This window comes from Parasteatoda tepidariorum, chromosome X1 (genome assembly GCF_043381705.1).
Source record: "Parasteatoda tepidariorum isolate YZ-2023 chromosome X1, CAS_Ptep_4.0, whole genome shotgun sequence".
Lineage (NCBI taxonomy): Eukaryota > Metazoa > Arthropoda > Arachnida > Araneae > Theridiidae > Parasteatoda > Parasteatoda tepidariorum.
In genome coordinates, this window is record NC_092214.1 from 38,683,296 (window position 1) to 38,693,089 (window position 9,794).

The window sequence follows — 9,794 nt, forward strand, 5'->3', positions numbered from 1 at the left end:
TAGCAGCCTCGTCTTTCCGCAGCTGTTAATAATACAGGCTAAATTCAGGTAGCAGATCTGATGGATGCGTAACAATGAATGTGTAACAGTAAATAAATAAATTTGGTTTGGATACAAACCCATGATCGTGTGCTCAATTCAAAGAATTGCTTGTGTCTTGCCAAATTGCAGAACAGCTAGCACAAAAATGAAGAAAAACAACAACAAGAAATATTGAGCCTGCTACCTTTACGTTTCTAAGATATTGTCGGAAGGACAACACAATGGAGGCTCCAATATTATATGATTGTTTTATTAGCACTTATTCGTGAAGTATTGCTGTTATATATCTAATATATAGCCTCTCTTTGTATCTGGTCCGAAACCCACATATGTATGTGAATAAATAAAAGAATCTCACATAAAAGATTGATAAAACAGACATCATAATTTGATACATCTGAGTTTAGGATCTTCTTTTTTTTATTTGAAGCCACGATTCATGTCTCTGTGAAATTTTATTGGAATAAGAGATATTTAACAGTCATCTAACTCTTATTAACCATTGAAATAATATTCTATTTTAGCTAAACTATAGAAGAGTAAACAGATTATTGCAATTCTATTTGGAAAAAAGCATAGACGTCAAAAGGCTAAAATATTTAAAAAAAATTACTAAATAAGTGGTAAAATTCTGAGGAACATTTTGATAATTTCACCATGATACCAGAATCATCAGAATTGTAGTTACTTTTACCAATAATGTCTGTACCATAAACGTAAAGTAATTTTGAATTTCTTTTCTTCGTGCACTGTGGTGAAAAGTTGATATCACCATTATTTTTGTTAACATGCACGAAAAGTTTATCCAGAGCAGATTCTGCTTTGCAATTTAGAGATTAGGTGACTAACTTGCGTTGGCGATTAACTTCATTTGGAGCCCTACCTCCCTTCCAAGTCTATAACCACTCTACTGAACCACCAGGTATATGTGGAATCTTACAAAATAGTCTTCCTTAAACTACATTACACAATAGTATTGTTCAGTATATATTGGTAATCAGGCTCAATGCAAAATCTTATTAAAGTAATGTAACACCTTATTAAACTACATTACGCGATAGTATTGTTCAACTTATATGGAAATCCAGCTCAATGTAACATCTTATTAAAGTAAAAGCAAACTTATGTGACATTATGCTTCAAGGTACAAATTTCAGCATTCAACTTTGAATCATTTTATCTCCTAAAAGTGTAGAATGGTTTTACCAATATCAGAAATTGGAAAATATACGCCAGGATACTACTGTACTTCAAAAGTAAATGTGCTACTTGAATGAAACCGAATATTTTTCAAAATAACTGTTTTATCAACAGCTTTGAACAGTCAAGTCATTAGTCGAATTTAAAGCTCGATTCCTGCTCAGGTTGTTAACAACGGCTACGGCTGCATGGTTTATTCAATGTTCCTGGCTCGCACCGCTACAAAATTTTCAACTTAATGGATTAATTATGGGATTTAATACTTTTCGTCATTTCGCTAACAGTGGAAGTTTTTAAAATAAATCACTCGTGAGAGTTATTTTCAGATATTTTTTTTTCAGAAAAGCGCTTTTTTCCTAACTTTTAACCTAACATTGTAAAATTAAAAGATTGTTGATAGCAAATTCGATATTGATTGTCTTTTCAACACTGATTCTGAATAAAAAGATCATAAAAATGGGCACTACTCTTAGACCAGTTTTGGAAATGAAGAAACTGACTCGCCACATTTCTATCAACATTAATTCGAGAGTAAAATGAAAGTTACCTATGATCTGTCAATAACTGGGCATAATTTGTGGGAGCACTATGTAAATTCATATTCTCTAGCCGATTCTTTGACTTGAGCTGTAGTGAAGGAATCAACAAGATAATCTGAACAGAGAAGTATCAAAACTTGAAATTACTTGAATGGGGAAACCAGTGCAAGCTAAATATTACCAGCCTGTTTCAGTTAAAAAAAAAACTCTACATGAGAGTGCAATGGATCTGGTGGCCGATGACGGAATTTTTCTTTAAAAAAAAAGAAAAAAAGAAAAGTGACCCAAATTTTTTAATTTTTTATTTATTGAGGCAATAGTCATGTTAATAGTTAATGAGTTGCACAAACTCTGGAAAAGAATCCATTACATCTTCATTTAACTCAAAATGTTTTTATATTATATATATACATATACTATTTTAATTTTTCATTATTAAAAGTAGTTTTGGAATATTTAATAGTATCATTAAATGTTATATTAAATATTATATTAAATATAAAATTCAGATTTTTGCTGCATTTCTTCACGACGCGAAACAAATGCTACTGTCGAAAAGCATAAATTTTAAATTTTGACTTTGTCTGCGATTCAGTTGTTATTATTTATTTGACTCTTGACGCATCTTTATATATCGGTGTTTTTTTATATATATATATTATTTTATGACGTTCTAATAACAAGCAAAAAATATTTTGGTATTTTTTAATTATAAAAAAGCAGTCTTATAGCTACTGAAAAAATCTGTTAGATTATCGGAATTATATTTGTACTAAAATATAAAATCCAAAAAAAGTAGTTAGAAAAAAAAATGTTTTTCCTTCATATTCAAAAATTTATNAAATATTACCAGCCTGTTTCAGTTAAAAAAAAAACTCTACATGAGAGTGCAATGGATCTGGTGGCCGATGACGGAATTTTTCTTTAAAAAAAAAGAAAAAAAGAAAAGTGACCCAAATTTTTTAATTTTTTATTTATTGAGGCAATAGTCATGTTAATAGTTAATGAGTTGCACAAACTCTGGAAAAGAATCCATTACATCTTCATTTAACTCAAAATGTTTTTATATTATATATATACATATACTATTTTAATTTTTCATTATTAAAAGTAGTTTTGGAATATTTAATAGTATCATTAAATGTTATATTAAATATTATATTAAATATAAAATTCAGATTTTTGCTGCATTTCTTCACGACGCGAAACAAATGCTACTGTCGAAAAGCATAAATTTTTAATTTTGAATTTGTATGCGATTAAGTTGTTATTATTTATTTGACTTTTGATGCATCTTTATATATCGGTGTTTTTTTATATATATATATATATTATTTTATGACGTTCTAATTACAAGCAAAAAATATTTTGGTATTTTTTAATTAAAAAAATGCAGTCTAATAGTTACTGAAAAAATCTGTTAGATTATCGGAATTATATTTGCACTAAAATATAAAATCCAAAAACAGTAGTTAGAAAGAAATTGTTTTTCCTTCATATTAAAAAATTTATCAATAATTGATTTTGTAAATTAAAGAAATTTCAATGATTAACATGTGTTTCTCTTAGTTCTAAATAGCTGCAAATTAAAAAAATTATTCCTTGGAAGTCAATCGTGTATGGAAGATTTTACCTTTAATGCAAGAAAAGATCCCTTTATTTCATGGTTTATTCCATAATCATATGTTATTAAAATGCTTAATCTAATACTTTTGACAAATTATGACCTAAATTAATACACAGTAATGAAATAAATTATGTTTAATAAAATATGTCTGCGCCAAAGGTGTTAAGTTATGAGATTGAAGAAGTTTGAACTTAAATTTAAATAAACAAACCAGTTAATATATTAAAATATATATCAAGAATTGTGAAGGAATGTAATTTCATTAACGAAGCGTAGCTGAAAATAATATTTAGCTGTGAGTACGCAAATTATTATTGATTTTTCTTTTTCTTTATATAAAACACATATGAGTATAAAAATATTTATGAGTATAAAATTAATAATTAACAACTATTTTTTCAAATTCACCTCTTATGGTGATTTGTTGGTAAAGACATTTACTAATTTTATTAAATAATATTTAATTAAATTTTATTTTCTAGTGGACTCATTATATTAATTATCTTCAGAGTCGTATACTAGTTGCATTTCGATGGAATGTTTTTGAATTTAATTCAAAAAGCTGAAGTAGGCTGTATTTCAAAGAAATTCCAATGTGATCTGGTTAGAAGTAATACTTTATTTAAATATTGATTGTTGCTTAATAAAGCCTAATTTAATTTTTTCAGTTTAGCAACCGGACTTCTGGGTTCGAATCCCGGATAAGTCATGGATGCTCTTTCTTTCTCTGTACTATCCGTCCTTAGTGTGGGAGCAACGTTGGCTCTTCTAATATGGTTCCCTTGAAAGAGTGGCCAACAAATCTGCCCTTATAATACTTGAATGACGAGTGTCAATCGAGTAGGCATTGAAAAAAAAATTGTTTCCATTTCAAATGTAAATAAAAATAGTTAACTGCTCGAAAGTTCCCTTTGTTTCGGAACTACACAGTTTTATGACTAATTATTTGACCAATTATTTATCATTAATAAATTAAAGGTACATAAGTATAATTATTTGGCATGAAATACTAGCAGATAATACTTTAGAAAATATCATAATTTTATAATAATTAATAATCGAATTCTTTATAAAATGTTTAACAGTACCCCATTTGCTCTCAGGTTTATGTATTTTAACATGATCTAAATAGAAAAGACAGACATGATTCAACAAACAACGTTTTTTCACATAAATTTTAACATTGAGTGGCACAATCAATGTAATTACTTGATTTCAATTACATACTATTTCTAAAAAACTAAATTTTTACTAATGTATAACAAATTTCTATACAAAATATATTTCAATGTCCTTCATTTGATAGATGATATAGTTAAGCTTGCTAACTCAATCAGAATAATAGTTCTGTAAACAACAATTTTTTTACCTAAATTTTATCATTTCCTTGAAAAATTCAAGTAATTGCTTAACTTGATAAACTAACTGATGCTGATTAGAAAATATAAAAATGTTTAATAATTAATAACACATTTCTAAACACATTTCTGTTTAGTAGCAACTCATTTGGTATTATGCTAAATATTTTAATATAATCTTAAAAATAATTTTAACAAACATTTATTTCTCATTTCATAAATTTTATCATTTTCTTGCGGTAAATTCCCCTAAAATGGGGTAAAAAAAATCATAATAAAAATGACTGAATAAGTTTAATAATTATATTATCTTTGTTATTACAGCATTTGCTTAAATAAATTATTCCATAAATACTACAGTTTAGAAGCTACAAAGTAACTTTAGTATGTCATAAGAAATAAGTATAAAATCAAAATGGACAAGAAGAAACATTTTTTTTTCAAAATTATGTTTGATTTATAATTGAAATATTCATATTTCCTTTTCAAACAGGGAGAAAATTAATGATAGTTTTCCATACAAATTGCAAATATTAGAAGATTGACGTTTTTGTTTTAATTTTTCTCAATTGAAGAGCTTTGCTAAACACAAAACAATCATGAATATATTTAAAAAAAATACCTTCAAATTATTAAATATAACAGAAGTATGAAGTAAATCTTTTTAATGTCTTAAGCTACTTGAATTCAAGATATTCCTTTGAAATAATTTTTTAATTTCATTCGCTATAAAGAAAACTAATATAAAAGAAAAACAGATGTAGTTCGGTTTATTATATGTATTATATGTATGTGTTCCAATTTATAAAAAAATACACCGAAACAACATGGTTTAATTATTTTTCTTATAAACCTAACGAACTATTAACGAACTATTTTTTTTAAAAGCCTAACTTTTCTATTAAGAAAAATAGCTTGGCCATAACATGGATTATTAATAATGCAGTCACATCAGAAATTTTAAAATTGAAAAGAATATTTTCTCTTGTTTGTGACATAACAGCATTATTGTTTCTTTTATCATTGATGCGTAAAATTTTAAGTGAGGTATTAAACACTTTTCGTGATGAAATAAATTAAACAAATTTTTAAATATTTCGTATGTTTATATATCATTGTTATTTTGAAACATAATAACATTAAATTTTCGTTGTATATTAAAATATTTTGAAATATATTGGTAAAAATAAAACTAGCCTGTATTCAAGAGTAATTGGTTTGACAGAATTATAACACAATTGAGGAGAAATAATTCATTTATATTAAGTAACTGCATAATGTATTTATGAAAAATTTACTTATGCTACTAATATATTTGTATTTCTGTCATTCTAATATTATTTTTTATTAAAGGTAATGTTTAAAATGTTTTGTAAAAACAGGATTTTCTTAAAAATTTAAATTTTTTCAGGATTACTGATGATGCTTCCCAACAAAACTTGTAAATTATGTGGAGTATTTTAGCAATAAAAACTATTTATTTTAAAGATATTTCAAAATATGAAAACAGATAAATAAAAACTGCTTATATATATATGTATGCATCGGAAGTTCACATTATCTAGATTGTACTTTATTTGAAGTTTACTTTTATGAAATGATAAGGAATTAGTGATGAGGAAAAATATATAAATGGAAAAATTTATTGCGATGCAAGTTATCTGATTTTAAAACTGTATGTTATATATATGTGTAATATATATGTAAAGTAATATATATGTAAAAAAAATGCAAAATGCTATCACGAAAAAAGTGCAAAACGTTGCACGATAAATTTGTAATACTTATTTTTTTGCAAAAAATAGCGCATAATGAATAATAAATAAAATCTGAAAACCGTTTATAAAATCTTGTGCATAATATTTTGAATTTAAAATTTGTCACAAAAACTACAAAATACTTAGAGCAGCTATTTTTTTTAAATATAATTAACTCTTTTTATTTAAATAATATTACTCCCTTATATTTTAATATTTCCATTCTTCATTTGTTAAATAAATTTTGGAGAAAACTCCCTTTTTTAAACTTTATTCTAAGTAAGAAAATTAATTTTAAGTGAAAAAAATGACATACTTGTAAACATAATTGTGTTTGCTTTTAAACGCATGCATTAAAATGAAGAGAAAAGAGAAAGTTTCCTACCTTTAAAAATTTAAACCAGTTGTTCCATTAAAGAGAAAAAGATCCGGAAAATGTGGAATCGGGAAAAGCAGAAAGATGTGCGAAGAAACTTTTCAGTCGAATTGGAAAAATAAAACTCACTCTGTTGAGTTCCATGCGCTGCGAAGCTTCGACTGATCAAGTTTACTATGGAGCTTCCCCAACACCACTCGTGCAGCAAGTTTGTAACACCGGTACCCTGTAAACGTTCCTGGCTGTCACGTGGCTTCCACTCGACCAATCAGAAGCGGCTTTTATATATTTTTGTGTTTATTATTTAGAGGTTTTACTCTGTTTTGCAAAAAAAATAAAATTGAACTATTGTCATTTTTCATCAGACGATTTGTAATAATTTTTAATGAATAAAAACTCCCTCGCTCTTTTTCGAAAAAGGTTTTTGACCCTTAAGAAATGCACTTAAAGCTTTAATTTGAGTTCTGTTTAGAAGGAACTTATTTAATAATATTAGAATCAACCATTTTGATGGTTTCGATATTATTATATTTTAATGATTCGACGAATATTTTAATAGTGGAATCATCAATTTTGATGTGTAAACTTTTTCTTTAAATTTATTTGTATATTTCAAAAATATTAAAAAAAACAATATGAATAATGGAGGAGGTATATCAGAAAAAAAACATGAACTATTTTTATTCGTTCATTGGTAAATTAATTTTATTTAAATACTTTAATTATTTTCAAAATTCGTTTAAGGATCTTTAGTTTAATTTGGAAATTTTCGACTCATTTTAAATTTATTTTATAATATTAGAATCAACCATTTTAATGATTCCAAAATGATCATATTTCAATTATTATATTTTAATGATTATATTTCAATGATTCCAATATTGAAATCCTCAATTTTGCGTAATTTTTTTTAAAAAAAATCTTATTTATGTTCTTAGAATATTAAAAAGCACAATATGAATGATGAAGGGAAATTTTATTGGTTTATTGGCAAATTAATTTATTTAAATATCTTAATTATATTTAAAATTCACTTTAAAATACAAATTTTTCAATTAATTTTAAATTTTTTTAACTGTTAGGTTCCTATAGACCATTGAAAACAAAACTAAAGTAATATATATATAACATTATATAAAGTTAAACGTTGTACAGAAGCATGAGTTTTTTGCAAATAAATTAGATGGTGTACAGAGAAATTGGGTGTTTTTTTATATGAAACAAATTAAATATTTTACCGAAATATATATGATACCAAATTATATATTGTCTGTAATAAAATATGTTAGTTTTTTTTGCCCAAGAACGAAATATATATTTCATAAGAAAATACGTTCTAAAAAGAAACAAAGTTTCTACCAAAAATTACATAATAATGAAACATTTCAAAACATATTGGAGTTAATATCTACGGTACTCCAAGAGTTCACGGTTTAAATAATCATAAAATTGTTGACAACATTAATTTATGTTTAAGAAAAGTACAACGTTTGTATTTACATGTAATCAGATGTCAATTTTGGAGACTTCGATCAAATCAAACTTTGGTCCTTTGATCGTCTTTTAATCGAGTTTAAAATGTTAGGCAACAAAGGAATTCTTTTAAAACTATTCACTGTTCAAAAATTACCAAAATTTGAAAAAAAAATGGTTTAAATTCCGATGGTTCATGCATTACAATTCAGTATAGAATTCGTAATTTTTCAGTAATTCGTAATTGTTACTGTAAAAAATACTGTGTACCATATATTTTGTTCCTTGAAATTCTACGGTAAAAAGGGAGTCTACGATGAAATGCACCGGCCACCTGATTGCCAATACTTTTCACCGTAATTTGATCTGTAATTTCTTATCGGATACAAAGAAGGCAGAGAAAGTAACAATTTTGATTGTTGCTTTTTTATCATTTTGGAATTATTTTATTTAAAAAAAATTGGAATATACAATAAGAACTTTAATTAGTTGTACTTGGTGCCAAGATACAAGGCGAAAAAAATTCTGGTAAAATTACTGTACTGTATATTAAAGGCATTTCAGGCAAAACAATCAGAATTCTGGTCATAAAACCAAAATATATAGTAATTAAATCATTCATTTGGTAATTTTTCCGTTCATACGGTAAATGTTTACCGAAAACTATGATTCTGAAATTTATAATTTTTATTGCCACACATTAAGTAAAAATACAAAACTGAAAAGTAAATTTAACCAATTAAATGATTTTTATTCCATACACTTATATATCATGATGAAATTAATAAATTTTGCCACAATTACCAAATTTTACCAATTATCATAAAATAATATTTTTTTAATTTTACCAAAATCATTACAGATGCATTTCTGAAAAAATAACAGCAATTTTTTATGCTTCCATGGAGCCAGAAACATGGTTAACTATTCCATATTCTGGTAGTTTTGACCATATCTTTTTTCTCAGTGCTTATTTTAATAATTATTAGAAATTTATAGATAGCATTTACTAAATCTTCCCCAAGCTTTGAAGCAGCGACAAATATTTTAGAGAAGCACCTTCTATTTTTATTTATTTCTAAATTCCACTTTTGATACCATAATTGTTCATGAATTTCTGTGTAAAAGATTTTAAAGAGAACTAAATAACTCTAGTAACACTAATGTAAACAGATTTGGAATTTTTATTTCATTGCAACCAAAATGTGCATTTCAAAAAATAAGTAGATAGCTACTATCTAGTTTCAATTTTTAAATCTGATGTTATATAAACAATTACTGGGTAACCCAGTTTGATTATGTGAAAAATAATCAAAGGTTTTTGCAATTAAAAAAAGTAAAACTGGTAAAAAATATAAATTTAACTAATTTTGTGTACACTATAATGTACAAAAATGCTTATTATGGATGTTTATTATGGAT

General features: G+C 25.8%; 1 protein-coding gene across 1 annotated transcript in view; it reads right to left on the reverse strand.

The window, feature by feature from the left end:
• Positions 1-7,098, reverse strand: part of LOC107451050 (sodium-dependent noradrenaline transporter) — a 192,114-nt gene extending 185,016 nt beyond the window's left edge. The window contains exon 1 of the mRNA XM_043046900.2: positions 6,909-7,098. The gene's annotated coding sequence lies outside the window, so the exon portion shown is untranslated. The remainder of the gene's footprint in view (positions 1-6,908) is intronic.
• Between the last annotated feature and the right edge of the window lie 2,696 nt (positions 7,099-9,794).